The sequence below is a fragment of the Panthera uncia genome (assembly GCF_023721935.1).
Source record: "Panthera uncia isolate 11264 chromosome B3 unlocalized genomic scaffold, Puncia_PCG_1.0 HiC_scaffold_1, whole genome shotgun sequence".
NCBI classification, from domain to species: domain Eukaryota; kingdom Metazoa; phylum Chordata; class Mammalia; order Carnivora; family Felidae; genus Panthera; species Panthera uncia.
In genome coordinates this window covers 29,756,710-29,781,034 of record NW_026057582.1, presented here as the reverse complement: position 1 = coordinate 29,781,034, position 24,325 = coordinate 29,756,710, and the positions used below count along the sequence as shown (strand labels likewise).

The following is a 24,325-nucleotide window of genomic DNA, read 5'->3' as shown; positions in this document are numbered from 1 at the left end:
ACCTAGAGAAGAGATAAATAGATGATGCAATTTTTGGTTGACTGAGTTCCTCTGAGAAAGAAGGAGAAAGATTATTCTGTATTTGGGGTTGCTGGGAACAATTTCTGGAAGGGCCAGGCTCTAGGCTGGGCCCTCACGGAGGTGTAATGTTGAAGTTGGCAGAGGGGACAGGGCACGCCGGTTGGGAGAACAGCGTGAGCAGAGGACAGAGATGGGATCAGTTATGAGATAACACTACCTGCCCTGACACCTGAGCCTCTCAGCTTCCTGCCACACCCACTAGAGCATTTTATAGTGCAGAGAATCTCTTGAGAGCCCCGATTTTCTTTATAATCTGCCAGAAAGATGGATGGGCCAGCAAAACATTTGCCATGTTGTGGTTTGAATTTAAGGTAAGTTCCTAACACACATGGAATATGAAATTCAGGTGTGCACGATGCCTTTTTGGTAGGAAGAGTGCTGTAGAAAAACAGGCCCATTTGGTCTAAATTAAACTCGCCCTCCAGGAATTCCTTAAAATCTTAAAACAAGTAACCTTACATTTAGCTGGCATGTGGTCAGCCCGACTCAAGTTTCCTTTGACCGTCTAAGACCATTAGGAACGTTGAGACTGTGACCATGACTTGTGCTGTTGATTTTAGCTTTTTGCCCTTTCTCTGGAAGCATTCTGGCTGTGATGCGGGGACCGAGGAATTCGGTATTTAGGAGATATTTGGGAGAGGTGTGGTTAATCGGACCCATGGAGAGGAACTCGTCGAAGAACTCTCGTAATAAATGAGAGTGTTAGAATGCAGACAGGGTGTCTTTGTTAAGAAACCTCTTCCTACAATTGAAAACCTTTTAAAAGTGTTTCTGAGGCTCAAGCCAAAGTACTGCAAATGATGCCATGAAACTACCGATGCTCCCAAATTAAAAGCTTTCTCCCTCACTAAGTTCGGATTAATAGTGGCTGTGTTTTTAAGAGCGCGTGCCTAACAGGGGAGGGACAGTCTTTCCCAAGATGGTCAAGGTCTTAGCTCACCATTTTACTGCTTGATTGTTCTGGGACCGTGGGCCCTACCATGGGTAGAAGGAAAGGCTAGAGGGAAGAAGGTTTGTCCCTTGTGTGTGGCCCATCCATCCTAGTGTCCTCTTTACACACAGTTGCTGGATTTAGTTTCCCTTTTCTATAGATTACTGAAGATCTTAGGGTTGTAGATGTTTAAACATAAGCTTCATGAGGTTAGGAACTTGGTTTTGTTCCCTAAAATCTCCCCAGGGTCTAGAATAGCATTGTTAAATAGAAATTTAATGTACGCCTCTCTGTATTCAAAAATTTCTGAACTTCTAGGGGGCGCCTGGGTGGCTTAGGTTGGTTAAATGTCCAACTCTTGGTTTAGGCACAGGTGGTGATCTCTCGTCTGTGGGAACGAGCCCCGCGTTGGGCTCTGCACTGACCGCACGGAGCCTACTTGGGGTCCTCTGTCTTTTGCTCTCTCTCTGACTCTCCCCATCCCTCTCCCTCTCTCTTTCAAAATAAATAAATAAAACTTAAAAAAAAATTGAACTTCTAGTTGCCATGTAAAAGTAAAGCACAAAGAGAAGAAATTAATTTGAATAATACATATGTTTAATCTAATATCCAAAACATTATCTTCTTAACACGTAATTAGTATAAAAAATTACCGAGACATTTTACTTTCTTTTGTCCGTACCGGGTCTTCAAAATCCAGTGTGTATTTTATGTCTCAATTTGGACTAGGGCCATTTTGAATGCTTAATATAAGCTACATGTTCCTCCTGCTTATGGTATTGGGCAGGACAGGTCTGGAACTGTCTGGCCTATGTAGAAGCCCAGCAAATATCTGGGAAGGAAGGGAGGGAGAGAGGGAGGGAAGGAGGAAGTGGCAAAAGTTAAAAGATGAGTAAACAGAGGGACATTATTTGACTTGTTTTGGGGTGCCCTAGTGGTTTCTAGCTAGAACAGCAACTGCATGATGAAAAATGCTGTACACTTTTAGTTTAAGATCGTTTGTAAATGTGTTACCTCACTGATACATACCTTCCACACCGCTGTGTAGACAAGTCAAGTTTTAACAGTCTTTAATGTATGGGTGGCCTGGACGAGGCTTAACTAGGTTCAGTGAGTGTGTGGTTTAACCAGACTTCAAACTCCGCTCTTCTGAGTCCTAGTGCAGTACTTTGTGCTCACTGCATACCTCCCATCTGGTTTGTGTTACGTGTGCACATACTTCCCTGTGAACACTTGTTGGCTCTTAGATATGGGTAGATGCTAAACGCGATACACTGAATAAATATTTTTAACACAGAACTATTTAAAAATAGTAAAGGTCAGATCTGAAAGTTTGTTTTTAATTCAGTAATCAGACAGGAATGGGTACTGTAGCCAAGAAAGTTGTGTGTGTGGCTTCTCGAGCTGTTAGGATCTTCTGAATTATATAGAAAGCACATAAAAATGTGAGTGAAAAGATAGTTTATGACAAGGTATGCATACATGTGTTTGAAAATGTCCCTCTGTGTAACCATTTTATCTGTCAAACATTTGTTCCCTAGTAGGCATGTGTCATGATTTTCTGTTCTAGCACATGGAAAATGTCTTGTTTCTTTCACAGAGGGAAAGTGACTTCAGCATAATAACCCTCCAGTGCTTGAGTTACTGGATTTTGCAGCTTTCTTGTTTCTCAAGCTATTAAAATGGTTGGTTTTATTGTGCTTAACTTTTAAATAAAACCCTAAGGCAGATACTTTTGATATGATTCAGTTTCTTATGGCTAAAATGCTGCAGAGCAGTTGAGGTCAGTTTCTAGAGCATCAGTATGATGTTATGGAAACATCTTCTTGGATAGAAGCCAACATTGATCACATTTGTATCTAAATCCTACTCTGCAGAGCCTAGTGTGTTAGTGAGGTATCAGTGCACCATAAATTCTTTATGCAAGGTATTCAAATATTTGAATTTGTGAGAAACAACTGTAACTTACAGAAAATGGCAGTGTAATTGTAAGGTTTTCCCACAGTGAGAAGATACTGCAAAATGTTTTGTTCACTGTTTCTCAATTAAAGACAATATACCACAAATTTGAAAAAAGTAATGCAAAAGTTAACTCAGCAAAAAATGTGTATTTAGGTCTTTGTCATAGCAAAAGCCACCACTTAGATTTTAATTGATCTAAGCTGTAAGCAAAGAAGTTAATTCTAATTTATCTTGCATATATGGGAGATCATTCATAAGGAATTTTCTACAAAACCGCATGAATGTCATTATCCACCAGGTAGGCTAAGGGTTTAAGTGTGGATAACTCCTACACATACTTCACCTTCTGCTTGTAGAGCCTGGGGAATGCTAGGAATTCATAGAGGTGAATTCTTAACACGACCGAACCTTACCCTTTCTGTGCCAACTTCCAGACTCCAGAGGCTTGCAGTGTCACACCTGCTCTTCTTTCCCAGCTGGGTGGCCTAGAATCTGAATAAATGGAGGACTGGAGGTCCTCCCTGCAGAAGGTGGTGGAATCTTGAATACACTTAGTTCACGAACAGCGGAAGACTGAGGGTTTATTTAGAACAGCAGTTCCCAGCCCTGGCTGAACATCAGAATCATCTGAGGAGGTTTGGGGCCTTAAAGCTGCCCAGACCCATCTGTTCCACACCAAAGTCTACCTACATTTCAGCTGTGATTTTAATTTCTCACTGAAGAGCTTTCTTGAATCTCTAATCATGGCGTGCCTTACATTTTTTACCACCGTACCTGCTGATCAATAGTGATTTCTGATGACTCTCCAAAATACTCAGGAAGGTTTGTTTGTTTCAGAGACAGGGAGGCTTGGTAAAGGGTGAAATAGGGCAGGTTCCTCAGCAAGAAGTCCTGAGAGGAACAGAGCCCTAGGAGGTGGGTAGGTCATGGCAGCTGGAGAGAAGAGGGACAAGTAGGCCAAAGGTTGGAGCCTGTATGGGGAGTGAAAGAAGTGGGTTGTGCCAGGAGTCCTTCTGAGATGACTCAGGGGATGTGGGTTTAGCTATCTGGAAATTGCGTATCTTCGTAACTTGGATATTTCCCTTTTCCCATTCTTTGTCAGAACAAGGAAGAGACATGATTGATGACCACTGCTCAGAGAACCTTTTTCTTCCATTTGGATTGGTTTTAGGATAGTACTGTTGGTAGGAAGTCTGACATCTATTTTAAAGTGGTAGTTTTTTCCCACCACTGCTTTTATATTTTACAAAGTCTTGGATACACAAGGGTACTTTAAACTCCTGTTTCAGATTTCCGGGAGATTGCTGGAGACAAGCTGGATGCCTCATGTTTTGGAAGACTTGGTGTAGTTTCCTTCTTTTATTTGGTAGTAGCAGCCTTTGGTGGCATACTTCTTAACTTGTTAACTGTAGACTAAGTTATCTATTAATTCAAAGGTGAACCTTTGTTGATAATAATATGCAGCTGTTATCAGAGCCCTTCCATTCCTAGGCTTGATATGCTGACTGCAGTGTGGTGGTGTTGGTGTGTGTATTTCATTGTTTGAAGGGCCCAGTTGAGAGTGTGAAAGGGAATTGATGTTCTGTGGAGTAGTGCTGTCACTGATGCTGGCTTTGGATTTCCTGGTATTAACCTGTAAACATGAGTCCCTTCACACCAGTTGTCAAGATGCAAAACAGTAGATCAGAGAATAAATGCACTTTTTTGGGAGGTGGGAGCATTGTTTAGGACTGAACCACATTGTTTAGGACTGAAATCTGTTATCTGGCATTCCTCTGCTTTATAACATTTCACATAAAATATGACTGTGAAAAAAATAACAATCCAGAAGCTTTTTTTGATAAAGCCTGAAGATTTAAAATGTTATAGCACTTTCATTTCCCCCGCTGATTATGAGGATCTTTATTGGAGAAAATTGTGGAAACTACAATAGAATATAAAGAAGAAAATAAAGATCGCCAGTAATTCTGCAACTCAGCAATAACTGTTATTAACATTTAAACTATTTCCTTTCAGGGTTTTCTTGTGTATGTGTGTGTGGGAGGGGCGTGCATACTGTTTTTTATCCTGTTTATGAACTTAATATTATGAGCAGTTTCCCATATGAATAACTGTTCTTCAAAAATATGGTTTTCATCGGTTGGTCTGTTGCCCAGATATTTTCTTTACTTTGGAATTTTGGTGGAAACACCACTCAGAAGTTGGCTTGGATGTCTTTTATTCCTCCACGATGCCTTTCCTTCCCAGAGTAAGTTGAAAAAATCTCCACTGAGATTCCACAGAATGTTGATTTCAACGGTCCTAGCATACCTACCATATCTTGCTTCATGTAATTTTTTGTGTACACATCTAATTCTTCATCTAACATTTATTGAACCAGCCCTTCCTTTGTAACAGGTGCTATGCTGAGACCTCACAGTACAATGGTAATGGAAAGGAAATAAAAAGCAACACACCGTCAGATAGTTTTGTGCCTGCGCCCAGGATATTGGCCCATGGGCTGGGGATACAAAGATATTATTCAGGTAATCACACAGTTGAATGTTAACTTGCAATTATAAGGGTTTTTAAGGAGAGGTAAATGGTGCTTATGAGAACAGTTCAAATGAACAAAGACAAGGTGTTTTATTTGACCACAGATCTCATCTGATCCAGGTCTTAACTTTTATAAAGGTCTGTGCAACCAAGAAACACCTTGTCCACTCAGAGAGCCCAGTGTGGTTCAGTGCTCTGCTGTGGTTGAAGGGCACTTGGGTTCTTTGTGCTCAGCTCTGACCAACCCGTGTGCATTCTAAAGAGGGGCTCACGTTAGAGAAGATTTTAGAAAAGATTTCAAATATGGCCCAGTTAGAAAAACTATAGCAAGTGCTTCTGAGGAAGGGAAGACAGGAGGAGGACATTTTAGTTGTTGTCCAATATGGAGCCATTTATCGAGGTGTATAGAAGGGATTCTGGTAGTTGATGGGAAGAAGTGAGATTATTCTGCTGGTTCCCTTTCCATTCTAAGATTCCACATTTTAAAGATTATCTGAAGCCATTCTTTATGTGGTTGGTACCAAGAGGACCCTGAGGGTTGTTTTCAGCTTATGTAAATTTGGGTGTAGAGGAAGAGTGTCCACCCATCTCCCTGCCGAGTGACCCCTCCCATCTCCATCTTCCGGAAGTTTGAGGACCTGATGAGCTCCTGCAGGCAAACAGTATAAGAATTCTCATAACACATGGAAGAAGTCTGATTCCCTTAATATAGCAAAAGGCCATCTTGCTTCCTATCTGACTCCTCTCTCCTTTCTCTGTCACTGAGCCTTGGTTGTTTCAGTGATGGGGAAATTTCTTATGTAAGGCAACTTTTGTCCTTTGGTGCCCTTACTGTTTCTTTTTCTTACGCACTTCTCTCTTCTTGCTAAAAAAAAAAAAAAAAAAAAAAAAAAAAAAATTAATTAATTCCTTTTTTAGGACCAGCTAAAGTTACCATCTGTAGAGTTTTTCTGGCTTCCTAAAGTTAGTCACTTTAGAACACATCCCTCTGTTATTATATTGCTGAAATTTTTTATTTAGTTGTTTAGCTTGCTCCTTTGGATTGTAAAGTATTTGGAACTATGTATTCTGTTTGACTTTTCAGTGCCTGAAAGGCACTCAATAAAAGGCACACTCAGGGCATTCAATAACTTTTGAGTGAATGAATATAATTCCTCATTTGCTTTATTGTACTGTCCCTTATTGTGGCCTTACTGTACTTTACTATACTGTACCTTATTGTGGCTTTGACATTTGACATCTGTGAGACAAATAGCTGAACTTTTGATTGGCTGATTAACACCTTAGAAGGTCTGGAGTACAGTTTTCTTGAATCCTTTATTAAAAATGCCAACAGAGAGGATGTTGTTAATGTGGTGGGACATCCTTGTTTCCACAAAACCACTTTGTATCTTGGGTGACCTTTTAAACCTCCTTCAGAGTTATCAAATTGACCTCTTGCTAATGTAGCATTATGTATCAACTGTACTCAAAAATTTTTTAATTATAAAAAGGATAAAAAAAGGTTATTAAATTGTTGTAGTTATTTTCAAGAAGAGCCACATCTTAGTTAGTGTGCTAGGTAGTTTTACCACAAACATTTTTCCTGCGTCACTCGTTGGCTATAAGGTAGTTTTGGCGTCAGAGGTAAAATAATGAAAGATAAGAGGGGGATGTTAGAAAGGACATAATGAAACATGAAAAATTCGGTAAAATTCATTACTAATTGTTCCTTCTTTAAGAAGTATCAGTTTTCCAAATTCTAGGTCGCCTATTTTTACCCGGGTGCGTATTGCACTGTGAGAGCCTTCTACAATGTTGTTCATTCTTGGCATATTGTGACATGTCCTTTGATAGTCCAGGGTTGTGTGGGAAACGGAGAAGAAATACTGATGTAATACTGCAACTAACAGAGCTTTATTGTTGTTGTAACCGACGTGTTGTCATTTTCTGGTACAGCACAGTGTGCAGTCTGGCATTTCGCTCTTATTTCACACCTCCCGTTGGCTTTATCACCATATTTTCTATCAGGTTGGTGTCTGTAGTGATCATTGCTGTTTTAAGACCGCCATGGCTACTGGCCACCGTATAGACCGTTATGGGGGCTAGGTGACGTTTACATAATAAAAAAGGAACTTTGTCAATGGAGAAATGAAAGCAAACTGACCACCAGCTTTCAGTACAGTAACTGTGCTGAAGGCGGTTGATTCTTCAATGGTGAAATGAAACCCAACTGTCAACCAGTTGTTTTATCGTAAATGAAACCAAACTGCCAACCAGTTACTCTGTTTTTTATGGAAATTGCCTTATGGCCAATTGTTCACAAGGTGAAAACACGAAAGTGCTTGCCGCAAAGACGTCTGTGGCAAAGGTGCCCATGGTGAAAATACCAGACATGCTTTATCAGGACAAAAAAGTGAGGCTGAGAGAAAATGGAAAATTACCATTTTTTATTTTTATTTTTTGAATTGTAAAGAAGTGATAGGCATTTACAGAAAGGTGACATTAGAATTTGGGAGTGAAGGAAATCCGTACTAAGTTCCAAAGAAAATTGTGTGTGCCTTGTGAGCAGCTCAGGAACATACTGTATTCTAATGTGGTATAGAGCTCCTAGTTGGCCAAGGCTGGTTTTTATAACCGACCATGCTCACGTGTGCAGGAGTTGCTTCAAAAAGAGCTTGGCAGTTAATCACACTGGTAGTCTGGTTTTCCAGTGCTGATCAGACCCTGCAATATCTGATACGCTTAAACAGAAATTTCCGAACATTGATGTCTACTAGAAAATGACTTGTTAACAATGAGAAATCTATTTCCAAGGGAACAAGTATTTCATACTGTGGTAAGAGAATCCTGTTCCCAGCTGGTACGTTCCCAGGGCAGGATTGGTTTCTTCCGCTTTGGCCAGGTTTGCTTTAGGCCACTTCACTTTTACGAAAGACCTGTGTTCATACCTGTTTTCGCTATCTGAAAGACATCCAAAGAGGGTTTTTGCTTTCATGAAATGGAAATGACTTTTTTTGCTTTGCGCCACTTCGGCTTATGAAAAGTTTCATGAGAAAGCTCTACTTCTGGGTAGCAGGGGAAACCTGCATTCTCTCCAGAAAGCTTCCCGGTACGCGTGTGCATCAAGGCTGGCAAGGGTGGATAGCGTTGCTGATGCTCCTTTGGGCGGAGCGTAGGACTTGCTGCCCAAGTGTGTTCTTTGTTCCCTGCCAACATACCGTCCTAGATTTCTTCAAGTTGTTCTACTGGGCACGAATCCTTTTTCTCAGAGCTTCTGGCTGATTCCAATCAAAATGGGGTGTGCCTTCCCTTGCTATTCTAAAGAGCTTCAGTTCCTCCGTTTGTAAAATTATGTCGAATTCATTTCTAAATGTCGATTCATTAACTGGAACCCTCTGTAAGGGATTATTACTTTGTAGATAGTGGTTGTGTAAATTGGTTCAGTTCTTAGAATGTTGTGTTCTTAATCTCTTGTTCCATTGATGCACTCCCTGGACTTGATAATTGATACCCAGATTTTTGTTTATAAGAAATAACTTTCTTACTTGAGAGACTTTCTCTGGTGGGACTGTCTTCTATCCAAATTTGTTCTCTTATTCTTCACCTCCCCTAACCCTAACCTGTATACATCCTTTGTAAAATGTTCCTTAAAAATCAGCAGTGAATAAGATGACCTTTGTCCGTAAGCACACTATTTAATTGCATATTTGAATTTAATGATTTTGGATTCAGGTTTGATTTAAGTGATGTGGATTCCTATTGCAAAAAACCCAAACATTTTAGATATTCCTGACACTTGTAGTTGAATAATATGCTCAAAGCACCTTCTATAGCTAATTTTCTTTTTGACTCATTAAGAGGACTTCACCTGATAGATAAGCAATAATTAGAAAGATAGCTTAAAAAATTTGTAATTTATTTTGCTACTACCTCAAAAGAGGAAAGTGTTAGAACTTCTTTAAAAAATTCTTTCTTCTTTTTTTTTTTTTTGAGAGTGAATGTGTGCCCACCCATATGTGCCTGTGGACAGAGAAAGGGCAGAGGGAAAGGGAGAGAGAGAATCTTAAATGGGCTTCATGCTCAGCGGGAGTCTGAAGCAGGGCTTGATCTCATAACCATGAGATCATGACCCGAGCTGAAATCAAGAGTTGGGACACTTACCAACTGAGCCATCTAGGTGGCCCTAAAAAATTTTTTTTATGTGTTCAATTATGGGTACAACCTTTGGGGATATTAGTCATGTTTTATAATTGGGCTGTACTGTATAAGTATGAAAGAGAAAATACACGAGGGCATAATTATAGCCAAATGTGCAGTTATATTGGTCTCTTAGAGATGGAGCCTGAATAGGACCCTTGGGAAATTTTCCTGAAAAGAATCCTTGATGATCTATATTTTTATCAAATCTAAAAAATACAGTTGACTTTTGAACAGTGTCAGGGTTAAGGATGCAGACCCCCTCCCCCCGCCCCAGTTGAAAATCTGAGTGTGAGTTTTGACTTTCCTAAAACTTTATTAATAGCCTGCTGTTGAGTGGAAGCCTTACCACTAACAAAAATAGTCAGTTAACACATATGTTGTATGTTATACATATTACATACTGTATTTTTACAATAAAATAAGCTAGGGAAAAGAGAATATTGCTAAGAAAATCGTAAGGAAGAGAAAATACATTTACAGTACTGTACTGTATTTATTGATAAAAATCCATGTATAAGTGGATCTGCACTGTTCAAACCTGTGTTATTCAAGGATCAACTGTAGACTTCTAATATTGTCAATAAAGTAGATATAGCGTAATAGCAAAGAAAAGTAATCTGAATTTTGGCAATTGCCTGAAATTGCCAGGCACAGAATATATGCAAGTTGTTTGGTTTTGTGTTTCCAGAGGCCAGTCCCCTCGCTGAATTTTAGATAGGCCCATGCTACGATTGTTAATTCCTCCAACATGACGTAATGAGCCAGGCCTTGGATTGACATTTTAAAATGATTCAAGAGCTGTCCTGCTGTGGACTGTACTAGGATTCCTTTCACTAAGACCCCTCCCTTGGACTTTATCCCTAAGAACCAGACTGTGTGAGCACCAGGGTCATTTCCCGTGGCCCAGTGTGTGGAGAGATTTATATTTATTAAGTACCAATTATGTGCTAGGTATTTGCTGGGTACTCTGTATATATTATTTCAGTTAAGCTTTTTACAACTTGAAGATTAAAGAATTAGTCTCTGCATTTCAGTCATGGAGTAGTAACTTGTCCAGGGACCCACTAAAGGTAATTACGTCTGAAACTTGGCGGAGCCCATGCTTTTTCTACTCTACTGTGATAAGCTGTACTTGGGGAGGGGAACACCGTGGCTTAGAGAACATTTCCTGTTCCCTTTCCCCTAAGCTGCTGGGATCTCTTTTGGTATACATGAGCTAGGCCAACATGATTATTAAAAACAATTATTCATTGATACACCAGCCATCTAGTCATCCATCCGTTCATCCATGCATCTAACAGATATTTATTGAGTACTTATTGTGTGCCAGGTGCTGTGTGAGAACCTGCAGATATGCTGGTTACCAAGTCCTCTCTGCCTTCATGAAGCTTATACTCGATTATCCAAAGACTCATTATACAGTGAGTATGGGGGTGGGAGAGAGTGTCTGGATTTCTCAGCCCGATATCAGTCTCATAGGAGGCCCTTAACAAGTGTGTTTCTTTTGCCCCCTTTCTTTTTACCTAATTTTTATGTGCCTGGTCAAATATTATCTCTTGTTTGTTCATTTATGGTTGTACTTTGAATTGTTGACTTGGATTTGTGTGTTTTTGTCAGTTCATTCAAGATCAGTCTGTTAATCTTTAGGAACCAGCATGTTCCTCAAAGCGATTTCATCTAAGTGGTCAGTTACTCTCATTTTGAATATTAAGAATGTGGTATGGGGTACAAACTTTCAGTTATAAGACAAGTAGGTTCTGAGGGTCTAATGTATAACGTGGTGACTATAGTTGATTAACACTCTATTGTTTAATTGAGAAGTTTTTTTAAAAAAGAGGTAAATATGTGAAGTGATGGTTGTATTAATTAACTTGATGGAAGGAATCATTTCACAGTGTATACATACATCAAATCATCATGTGGTACACTGTAAATATCTTACAGTTTTGTCTCTTATACCTCAAAGCTGGAAAAAAAAGGCAGCATGATAAAAATGGTGTGACTTTTTTTTTTTTTTTTTTTTGCTAAAATGTTAGCTCTTCTTGTATAGACAGTAATCCTAACTACATTGTATATACAAACTTCTATACTGTTTTCAGTATCATTGTTAATAATTTACCATATGTTATATTACGTGTCATTTTAAAAGGTTTATTATATTTTACAAGGTGAGATAATGAGTTAATGCCAAAACTCATTAACTGGAGCGTGAAACTGAAGATCCTGTTAAGAAATTCATTGAGCAAATGTTATTTATTACAGAGAATCTTGAGTTAATCTTATTTTTGTAAGGTTTCTTCTGTAGGTTATTTTGTATCTCTTGATAAATTTAAATTATCTACTGATAGATGTTCAAGTTAAGCTAGATGGACAAATGTCATAATGCCCATTTAGAGCTGACTGTTTCCTGAACTGGTCTCTGTGTGGCTTATGGATGGTTTCAGACTATGTTGAAGATAAATATTAATAACCTCAAAGATCACTTGAATGTAACTTTGACCGAGATGTTGTTTTTGAGAACAGTGTAGTTCATGGTATGGTGGTGCAGTTTCTTATTTTGACTTTGATTCCATTTTTCTCAGTCATCACATCTCATTGTTTTCCAGGCGGTCTCTCCCAAACTCATTGATTGCTCTGTTCCCACTCTCCTGGAAAATTGCCGCAGCCTTGTTACTAGTATTTCTTTATTCATCACCCTTCCTCTTTCAGGCTCTCTTCCACATTACTGTTGAAGTTTCTTGGGGGGAAAAGAAAAAAATATGTATATGCACGTGTGTTTGCACACATACCTAAAGGCACATTTGGTTCTGATTGTGACAATCCCTCATGAACCTTCGGTAGTTCCTCATTTCCTTGTTGCCTACAGGCAGGCAGAGCTCCTTAGCTGGTTGTTTAGAAACTTCGTGGAGTGGTTCCAGCTTTCCACCACTGATCCCTGAGTCCTTCTTCTTGCCTTTCCAGTTGGTGCCAGCCAACGAATTACTTTCTTTGCAATTTGGTTGTTAGTGGTGCTTTGTTGGCATTATTTGCCACGTATGGTATTCAGACTTTCTTTTGTCCAGGTAGCCTTTTAAATGTAAAAGCCTCTATTTCCTCTTGTTTGAACACCTCACGCAGGGACACGAGGAGGGAATTCTCCAACTAAGGTAGCAGAGTTTGCTTTCTGTGCTTTATAAGGTGTGAAAATTTCCCACATAGATTATCTTTTTTTTTTTTCTTGAAAGTCTTATGGCCTAAATGGAATTAAATAACTGAAATTTAATGTTAGTTTTTTAGAATAACTTGTTGAAGGCTGTTATTTTCCAATTTAGGCACTTTTTGGAAGTTCTAAGCTATTTCTCTACTATTATGTTTTTCAAATTCATCATTAGAATTGTAGCATTTTCTTTTGCAATAATATTTATTTGTAACTATGTGAGGTGATGGATGTTAACTAAAATTATCATGCTGATCATTTTGTAATATATACACATATCACATCATTAATGTTGAACATCTTAAACTAATACTATGTTATAGGTCAGTTAGATTTCAATAAAACTGGGGGTAAAAACCAAACACACAGTCACTCTGCTAGCCTACCTCTCCATGTACAATGAAAATGATCACAAAACTTCATAAGGCATTAGCACCAACATGGATTTAAAAAAAAAAAAAAAGCTTCAGTGGCCTGATAGAATTGTAAGTCATTCCTAGTTCATCTGAATGCTTCTCTGTATCTGAAGGTGAGTATTCACGCTACAGTGACAACTCTGACATGCCCTGTGCCTATAACTGACACTACTAGGATGATGAGATTTACTAGTTATCTTTGTAATCTTGTGATGATCGATCCCACACGAGTTCACCGATGCCAGAAATGGTGGTGAGGGAGGGATCTGGGTCCCTGGCTATGAGGCCAAAGCTAGAGAAGACACTGAATGGATAGTAAAGCCAGTCCATGTCCTGTGGCTCTCAGGGACAATTTCCATATAGTCCTTAGAATTTAAGTGTTTCTTTGTATGAAATTTAATATTTAAAATGTGTTTCCACGATTTATACTTTTTGTTTACTCACATATCATGTGCATTGTAGCCTTTTCTGTCTTTCTTCTGTTTCGTCCCCCTAATTGCTTTTCCTCTCTCTTTCTCCTGACCATTGGAAACTTATTTGTTCTTCCTTGATCCCGTTGAGTCGATCTTATCAGTTTTATGTTCTTTTGCCATTTCTTGAAGTTGTACCTACCAGCACTTTGGTTTTTACATGCCCTTCACCATGAGTTGGCTTGTAAACTTTTTGAGAGGAGAGTCTGCCACTGGATCTTTGGAGCTCTGCAGGTTTTTGCTCAGAGCCTTATATCTAATTGATGTTTGAGAAGTGTTTGAATTATAGGGGTGCCTGGGTGGCTCAGTGGGTTGGGCATCTGACTTCAGCTCAGGTCATGATCTCACAGTTTGTGGGTTCAAGCCCTGTGTCAAGCTCTGTGCTGACAGCCCAGAGCCTGGAACCTGCTTCGGGTTCTGTGTCTCCCTCTCAATCTGCCCCTTCCCTGCTTATGCTATGTCTCCCTCTTAAAAATGAATAAACATTAAAAACAATTTTTTTTAAAGAAGTGTTTGAATTATACAAGGGAGGAAACAATCAGCAAAACTAAAAGAGAACCTACTGAATGGGAGAAGATATTTATAAATGACGTATCTGTAAAGGGTTACTTTACAAAATATATAAAGACCTTAACCCAACATCAAAAAACGCCAAATAATCCTGTTGAAAAATGGTCAGAAGACATAAAGAGACATTTCTTCAAAGAAGGCATACAGATGGACAGCAGACAGATGAAGAGATGCTTAGTATCACTAATCATCAGGGAGATGCAAATCAAAAAGTACAGTGAGGTCTCCCCTGACACCTGTCACAATGCCTAAGATCAAAAACACAAGAAACAAGTGTTGGTGAGAATGTAAACTGATACAGCCATGGTGGAAAACCGTGTGGAGCTTCCTCAAAAAATTAAAAATAGAATTACCATATGATCCAGTAATTTCACTATTGGGTATTTATCCAAAGAATATGAAAACACTGATTTGAAAAGATATATGCACCCCTATGTTTATTGCAGCATTATTTACAATAGGCAAACTATGGAAGCAGCCCAAGTGTCCATCAACTGATGAATGGATAAAGAAGTGATACATATATAATGGAGTATTACTCAGCCATAAAGAAGAATGAAATCTTGCCATTTGCAACAACACGGATGGATCTAGAGAGTATAATGCTAAGCAAAATAAGTCAGAGAAAGGCAAATATCATATGATCTCACTCATATGTAGAATTTAAGAAAACAAACAAGCAAAGGAAAAAGAAGAGAGAGACAAACCAAGAAACAGATCTTAACTATAGAGAACAAACTGATGGTTACCGGAGGGGAGGTGGGTAGGGTATGGGTGAAAGAGGTGGTGGGGATTAAGAGCACTCTTATCTTGATGGGCCCTGGGTAATGTATGGAAGTGTAGAATCACTGTATTGTATCTCTGAAACTAATATAACACGGTATATTAACTTCACTGGGATTAAAATTTAAAAAAAGTGTTTGGCTTAAAGTAAATACTTTTACTTTTTTTTTTTTTTTAAGTTTATTCATTTATTTTGAGAGAGAGTGCGAGCATGAGTGGAGTAGAGGGAGAGAGAGAGAGAATATCCCAAGCAGGTTCTGCACTGTCAGCATGGAGCCCGATGTGGGGCTTGAACTCACAGACCGTGAGTTCATGACCTGAGCCGAAACCAAGAATTGGATGCTTTACCGACTGAGCCACCCAGGTGCCCCTAAGTAAATATTTGCTCTTAAATACAGCAAATAATTACACCTCATTTAAGATCTGACTTGGTTGGTTGGTGAAGGTACAGATGGATGTTGGCCTTCACGGAGACCGTGGAAAGTATAAGAGTCATTTTTGAGAGTGAGGAAACACGTAGTTGAAACTTCTTTGTCATTTACCTCAAACCAGCCTGTGGTGCTTGTAATGTGTTCCTTTATGCATTCAAGTCCTGCGTCAACTATGAACTTCCGCTTTTCCAGTTTGTTTCATTATTAACTGGATGTTTCTTAAATTCTAGTGAAGGGAAGAGGGGGGCAGTTGATTATCTAGTTGCATTATCCACCCCATCTGTTTCCTGTGTGTGACAGCAATTTCCACTTAGCGTCTTTGCCCATGCGGTCAAAAGTACCATACAAATGTGATTCTGGTTCTTTTAGTGTGAAGTTAACTCAACTCTCTAAAGATCTGTTTTCTTTTTTCAGGCCTCAAGCTCGTCATTAATACATCTTCTTGTCACTTTAATATACCAAAAGTGACTTTTCTGGTGTGAAGAGTAGGTGGCATACTTTGTAAGGTGTCTGGAGCCTGTGCTTTCCTGGGGGGGATTAGGACTCTCTGTTCTGAAACTATGCTATTTTGAGAGGTAAACCTATTATTTTCCTTTTGGAAATGGATTAAAGGTGTACACACAGAACATCTCAGGCTTTATGACTTGTTTGGCATCATTGCATAAGTAAAATTTTTAATTTTTTTGTCCTCTCATGTGGCAGCTTTTCTGAATTCATGCTTTGTTTGCAAAAGAGCAAACTAAATATTAGAGATTGTTTAGTATTCATGTCAGCGTTGGTTTCCTTGGGTGGTAAAATGTCACAAGTGGAGTTGGAGGGATGTTGAGATGGTGTGTGTGTGTTTTAATGAATACAGGTACACTAAGAGGAATGTGTGTTGTATTGACTTACAAATATTAAGCCTTATTACTTTTTCAATTAAAAATATTTCAAGTAGACTGGAAAGGGTAGAGAATTATAGAATACCTTCCAGCTTCATTAGATCTTAACATTCTGCCTATTTGTTTGAGATCATAAAATATTTTGGAAAAAGTTGAAGTTCCCCCTTTCTCCCTCCTTCTCCCATACTGTTTTCTTCATTGGAATGCACATTGTGTGATGGCTTTGAAAGTAAATACTATATTTTCTATCAGTTTACCCAGTGAGTAGTTGAGTGGTGGTTTCCGTTAGGGAAATGAACTGTACCACCTCCCACTCTCAGTTTATGGTTCTATTGCTTCTGAAGAGGTTTTATGGAGATGATGTGGGGTCAGTGCACATGAGGTGGAGCGTGTATATTTCGCAAAGTAAGTGTGGTGGAATGTGGGCCGTTTACATTTTGGTTAGTTTTTTAGGTCACATGACATACCAGAGTTCCCAAGTCATTTCTTCAGATTAACTCTAAATCTGCTCAAATGCCTGGACAGTCACTACAACGGACTGTTGTCCATGAAGGTTCTGTACTGTGGTTGCCGAGGGTGTTTTTCTTGAGTTCCGTGACCTTGGTTGGTTTTGGTAATTTTCTTCCAAGCATTTCATCCAACTGAGGGAATTCTGAATATGTCTCTTTCACTTAATTTCTTTTTTTGGGGGGAGGGGTGGTAAGTATGATACAAAAATCAAAAAACTATTTTTCCTTCATGCTACCAGGGTCTGTGTGATTTAGTTCTGTGGCATGGTTTTCATTGTTGTTCACCTTTTGTTCAGTTCTGGAGGTATGTTAAACTTGATCCATGTTTTCTAATCAAAATTTAGTTTTGACTGGTTCTGGAGAACAGAGGGAAAACAATCTAAAATGTAGGGTTTTTTTTGTGTGTGTTTTACCTTTGTGTAAGTTATATATCACATTTAAGGAAAAACTAGAAAAACAAATTAAAAAAAATTACCAGTGATCCTATCACTCATAGATAATATTTTGTCCTACCTTTCCATTTTTTCTGAAAAATACAGTTTATAAAATACAGTTTTTATAAAATACATACTTCAGCATATTTTACATATTTATAAAATCTGTATATTAACACTTCACATTTACAAAATACATATTTTAACATACTTTACAGTTTATATGTGTATTTTCATGTAGTATTATAAACAGTAAATTCATAATTTGTAAATAATTCCTAAATTATAATTATTCCGAATACCGTAAGGGGAGGCTATATAATACAGTAGTAGAAACACAGGCCTTGTTTCAAACGGACTTCGGTTTGAGTTCCTGCTCGTTCCTACTGTTAAGTTAGTGGTGTTACCTCAGCAGTTACTGAAGTACTCTGTTTCCTCAAACGAAAAAAATGTGGCTCACGATAACCACCTTGCAGGGTTATTTTAGAGATTAAATGAAATAATGAATGTAAAGCTCATTCCTCCATATTGTGCCAGGAACATAGTACATGTTAACTGTTACTATTGGAGGTTATACAGCATAAAAAGAGCAAGAATATTGGGAAAGGATCGATCGTCTTGGGTTTAAATTTCAGTGCCATCACTTCTTAATTTGTTTTGGGCAAGATTTACAACTTCACTGATCCTTGCTTGTATCTGCTAGGATTGTTGTATTGATTGTATGAGACAGAGACTGTTACGTGACTGGCATATTGCAGGCACTCAAATAGCAACTAGCATTAGTATTATTAATAAGGGGAATTGCTTAATTGAAGGAGAGGTTTCGACATTGCCTATTTAAATTAATTCAAGGCAGAAACTTCTAGATGCCCTAGATTTTGTTCCTACTTGTACTTACTGAGGGCTGTGTGAATAGTTTGATGACTGCTGCTGCCTCTTTCCCCCCAAATTTGGGAGTGGGTGGCCATCATGAAAATAACACGTAAGGAAGCATTTCTGTGTAATGAAAAACTACCACATATAATTGTATACACGTACTGAAATATATGTATGCCTCTTCGTGTTTGTCACGTGTAGATTGTCGATCATCTGCTTCTATCCTCTCAACCTGCATATCTTTCTTAGCTCCCAGGAGCTTTCCCGTGTACTCTCCCTCATTTTCATACTTGACTTTAATATTTAGAAGCACCAGTTCGTGTTTTTCCTCCTTTTTACTCTCACAATGTACCTCTTTTAGTTATTTACATGTGTGTGTATTGAATTTGAGAAAGATCATGTGAAAGCAATCTTGATCATACTGTTCTCATATTCCACCTTATTTCCTTTGTAATGAATGTTGTCTGCACCCTCCTTTTTATCAATTTGTATGTTATCCTTTTATATCATAGAAGCAGTTTCCCTTTTAATTAATTTCTGTGTAATCGCGTGGTCAGGTTATGGAGGCTGAGCTGGTTGGTGAACTCAACGCCAGGTGTGTGGCTTGTCTGAGTTGACTGCCCCTGTCAGTGGTCAGGTTGCCAGCCCTCTGTTTATACTTCAGGATGGTCACTCTGTTTCCTCTTGTTGGCTGCCTGGAGCATTAATTCCGAAGGCGCTCTTTTTATAACAAATCGAAGATGAAGCTTCCTTTCCCTTCACTACGCATGTACACACACACACACACACACACACACACACACACACACACACAGATTACCACACACACCGCCTTGCAGTAAAGAGGCTGCATTTGGTTTCACATGAAGTCAGTAAAAAGAAACAAATTAATAAATTGATAAATTTTGCCAGAAGGCTGAAAATTCCTGTTTTGGAGACTGGTGTTCAGTGGTGTAAATATAGTCTAAAATTTTTCTAAATTGGCATTTGAGTGACTTGCTTAAAAAATAAGTAGAAAACATTCTTTTAATATTCTGGGATTGGGAACAGGTAAAGGTGACTCACCTTTTATCTGAAAGTTTTTAAAGCATGTACAAAGGGTATTTAAAGGGAAAATACTGTTCCTCAAGTTTATTGAAGAACTAACCAATTTCTAATTTCATTTAAAGTTGTACACTTTTAACTTACATTTTAATTTTCGTAATAGTATTACCCTCATAGTAAAGGGCCTACTGTATTCTTATTGAATGAATGACTATCCCATGACTATTAACTATTGATTTGTTGCTGGTTTTGTTTTTGTTTTTGATTTGTTACTGGTTTTAAGTTATGTTTAGCATTTGCAAGGGCTTCCAGATAGATTCCATCATTTGACCCTTACAATAATCTTGTGAGTTAGGCAAGAGAAGAATTTTCTTCATTTTGCAGGGAATTTAATAGAATTGCTCAGGTGCCACTAAATGATGACTCCAGGGTTTGAATTTAGGACTTCTAGCTTCTGATTTTATGCTTTTTACTCAGTGCTGATGTGGAAATATTTTAGTACTTTGTAGTGTAGTACTTGTTCACTCATTCAACAGAGTTTTATTGAGGGCACAAATTTTAAGTTCTGGGCCTTTGTGGATGAATGTAAAGACAAGGATTTTACCTTTAAAGAAGATTGTTAGTAAATAAATAAGTGGATAAGGTTAATTATTATGCCTATAATAATAATGATTGGTACATAGTATGTGCCCAGTAAATGTTTACTGACTGAATGAATAAGTGAGAAAAGTGACAAAAAGAAGAATAAACAGTGAGTGTAGGGTCTTATATAGATAGATTGACAAGAGAAGGTATTTCTGAGGAAGTGACATCTAAGGGAAAGAACATTTCTGGACAAAAGGAAAGCATATGCAAAGGTCCTGAGGCAGAAAAGAACTTGACTTACCTGATGACACCAAAGGTGGCAGTGGAGCTACAGCCATAGTAAGCTAGAGAGACAGGAGTTCCACATGAATTGAAGAGAAACAGATTGATTGTGTAGGGCCTTATAGGCCATGGTAAGAAATTTGGCTTTTATTCTAATGTTGGGAGACAGTTTTCCATGTATCTTGTGTTTCTGCATTGACTACTTTTGTTTTGGACTCTCTTTTTAGGGATGATTTATATAGTCAGTAGCCTTGGAAGATACCCTCCAGGGCAGAGATCAGGTACACTTATTGTCTGTATGATCAAGATAATATCTCCTTCTGGGGTAAAGGTCAGGCAGGTGTACTGCCCATTATAAAAGATTTGGGTTCATTAAGCTCAGGGTTACCCTCCTGTAACACAGCACACTGCTGTGCAAGTGTCGCCTGGTGGGAATTCGGCCTTAAGGGACTGGCACCAAAAATGCTGGTACTCTGACTACTGCTATTGCTGTGAGTAATCAAGTCCTTTGTCTCTCTGACCCAAGCATCTCATGTCCTCCGTGGTATTCATACACCTGTGACAGTCTAACATGTTAGCTTGGAAATTAGAGTAAAATCTTACCTGTTTCACACTTCTTGACATCTCAGGATATGGAAAGCCACTGGTAGGTTTTCAGCAGGGGAATAACATTATGCAGTTTAACCTTTTAAAAAGTCAGTCTGACTACACTGTGGAAAATGATCGTGGGTGGAAATTAATGAGGAGTCTGGGGCAGTTGTCTAGTTGAGAGATAAGAGTGGCTTGGACTAGTGCGTTGCCAGTGGATACAGACAGGAGGGAAGGGTTCAAGGTGGCCTTCAGGAGGTAGAATTTACAGGACTCAACAGAATGGATATGGGCTGTGGAATGGACAATGAATCTTAGGTTTTTGTCTCAAATGGGTACATAGAAGTGATTTTGAGTTGGAGAAGCCTCAAGATGAGGCTAATAAGCTTGCAAAAGGACTTATTTCTAACTGTTACATTTTGAATTGCAGGAAGGAAGAATTAGTAGTTTGTACAACTTGAGATCAGAGAACCATTGGTATATACTTTCCGGGGGAAGAACATTTTTCTTGTGTCTTCATGGGTTGTCAAATCCACTAATGTTAAGAAACTCAAGTCTTGCAGTCCCTTGATAAGTGGGTTGTCTCAATAACACTAAATTAGATTAGCTTGGGAGGATTTATTTCTTCCATAGCCCATATTGACTTTTGCCCCAAATTCATTATCTTGGAGTTTACAAGAAAAATCTTTCATATGTTTCCGGATGTTCCCCTTTTCGTCATTAAAGTAATACATTTTTTTTTCGTATTTATTTTTTAGATTTTAAATTTATTTTAAAGCTGGGCTGTTGTCCCTAAATTCTCAGGGATGATTACTGCTTGTCTTGTGATCATGTAAGCTTAATACAGTAAGATGAAAGAAATACGTGCCTATGGATTAATTTATTCTTTTTGTCATTTTCATTTAGAAATACCTCAGGATAACTTCTTGTCTTTAAAACATTTTTTTTTTAAATGTTCATTTATTTTTGAGACCATGCAAGAGACAGAGTGTGAGCAGGGGAGGGGCAGACAGAGGGAGACACAGCATCTGAAGCAGGCTCCAGGCTCTGAGCTGTCAGCACAGAGCCCGAACTCACTAACCGTGAGATCATGACCGGAGCTGAAGTTGGACACTTAACCGACTGAGCCACTCAGGCGCCCCACTTCTTGTCTTTTTAATACCAGATGCTGATTTCAACAGCACCTGATTGCTTTTCACAAAGAAAGTAACTTAAAAGCCTAAAAAAGAAAGAAAGAAAGAAAGAAAGAAAGAAAGAAAGAATAAAGAAAGAAAGCGAGTCTAGGCCCTGTGGAGTTGTGTTAAATGCCTTCCTTTTTTATCTAATGAGGTTTATCCTTCTGTGTGCTTCTCACGTACTTACTGTCTTTCCAGGATCATTTTGGATTTCTTAACCTTTATGTATTATAGACAGTTTCAGGCTACAGCATGAAGTTGCTGTTACTTTTGAATTCTTTTTGCATCATTTTACACATGTGCTTTGTTTTCTTTTGTTGTGTAGTATTTGGTTTAGTCTGTGGCCTAGGTCTAGATTTCTTTGGAAAGAAAAGGAAAGGGAAGATAGACTTTTTTATTTATTTATTTATTTTTGGCGGCGGTGGGGGAGGTTGGGGGAGGAGTCTAGACTTAAAATTACTTCCTATTTGGTTTATACTCCACCCCTTGGAAATCAACAGTGGGGAAACATTTCCCCTTGTAAAGACAGATAAATATAGAAAACTTGAACTAAGATCACAAAATCATTAGTGTCTATCATGAGACTTTTCTGGGTGGTATGAGTTGTTATTAATCACTAATGGACTCTGGAGATATTTCTACCAGAAGTACAGTTAGATTGCAGTTATTTCTGACTTTTTGAGAAGACAAATATGCTGTCTCTTTTTCTTTTCTTATGGGGCTCCATCTTTTTGGATTTTAGCAATTTTAAAACACCCCCAGGTAGCAGAGCAGGATTTAAACCTACGGGGATGTCTCGTCTTTCCTTCAGAGTATGGTTGCTCTGCCTCAGTATCCCATTATACACATTCTTTAAAAGTGCTCAACATTTTATTACTTACTTCATGTTTCATGCAGTGTGCTAAGTGCTTTGTCATTTTGCCCCGTTTGGTATATGTTTGGAACTTCATGAATGGCTTGCTGGTCTTCTCTCCCTTGTTTCCTGATTTCAAAACAAAACAGTTACTATTAAGATTTTACCAGGGCTCTCTGAGAGGAGATTTTATTTGGTGACTTAACTGAGCCAGAATTTATAGCCTATATGGAATATAATAGAAACTCTCCCTAAAGGATTGTTTATGTTGTTCACATAGTCTCAGTATGGCCCAGATTTGTGCCTCTGCCCTCTTTCCTTGCCCTTAGGAAGATTTTTATCCCCTCCCCCACCCCCTGGTTTTGGACCTAGACTTGCCCATACCCTAAATAGCATTCTAGAAATGGTTCAGAGGCACAGAGGAATCTTAGCCTTAGAACCATAGCTCCATCTGTCCTGCCTATCTTTCTTCTGTTTGAGGAATAGTCGAGGGAAAAGAGGGTTCAAGTCAGATGTGGGTTTGTGTCTGAACTCTTGCTTGTTGGTTGTGTGACCATAGGAAACACGCTTAACCTTTCTAGACCCCAGATCTTAAAGGTAAAATTGAGACTGTGCTAATGACCTCCTCGTGGTTTAGTGAGGCGTAGTTGTGGGTCAAGGAACTTGTGCTTAGGATTGGCAGGTGCTCACTAAGAACTAGAACCTGATCAGCACTTTGAAGCTACTGGGTTCCTCTGTGATTCCATCCTTCTGCCTTGCCCTGGAGGGACTACTGTCCTGAGTTTTATGTTCAGCATTCCCTTGCTTTAAAAAATGAATATATCTGTAAACAGTATATTTTTAGCTTTGCCTATTTGGGCTTTGCCAAAATGGAATCATATTATATATAGTCTGTCATAACATTTTTGTCTCTCTGGGCTTCTCCTTTACTGGTCCTTTAGTTAGAGAGAAGGCTTTTCTGATACTAGGTCAGAGTTAGGGGTAGCATTCAATGACATGGGGGGCTGAATCCAGTAAGGAAAAGTGAGGTTAATGAGAGCCAGGTTTAGGACTGTTACAGGGAAGGGAAAGGGAAAAGCTAGAAAGATGCTGTGCTTGGATAGGAATTCAGGGCATAGATGGATGAACTCCTGGTCTGCTGTATACATAGATATAGAAAGAAATGATGAAAAACAAAACAAACCAAACAAAACAAATAATGAAGGAAGTGTGTGCATGTTCTTCTGTTCTCCTGGATGACCAGGGAACAGCAATAACCCAGTTGCAGTAAGCACACCCAGATCTTGGCTTTTCTGAATACCATTTTTTCCTCCCACTAGAATGGTAGGAATTATTAGACTAGAAAATCACTTTTTGGCAGCTGTCATAAAATAATTTGGCCAAGAATTATCATTGGACACAAATATCGGGTGAACATTTGTTGGTAGGATATTTATATAGTCTGAAAGTATCTTCTCACAAAGTACTTAGAAATTACAAAGGAAAAAGAGTTAACTTTTCAGTGGCAATCTGGTAAATGCCCCCTAAGTCAAATTCATGAT

The 24,325-nt window shown here is 38.6% G+C and overlaps 1 protein-coding gene across 11 annotated transcripts in view; it reads left to right on the top strand.

Moving 5' to 3' along the window:
- Positions 1-24,325, top strand: part of SIPA1L1 (signal induced proliferation associated 1 like 1) — a 361,673-nt gene that overhangs the window by 49,505 nt on the left and 287,843 nt on the right. For 2 of the 11 annotated variants that reach the window (XM_049612528.1, XM_049612533.1), the window contains exon 3: positions 5,372-5,499. The exons of 6 other annotated variants lie outside the window; for them this stretch is intronic. The gene's annotated coding sequence lies outside the window, so the exon portion shown is untranslated. Of the gene's footprint in view, positions 1-433; positions 5,500-11,021; positions 11,113-24,325 lie in introns of those variants that run through there. 3 more of the 11 variants (XM_049612527.1, XM_049612539.1, XM_049612532.1) reach the window with 3 other exon arrangements.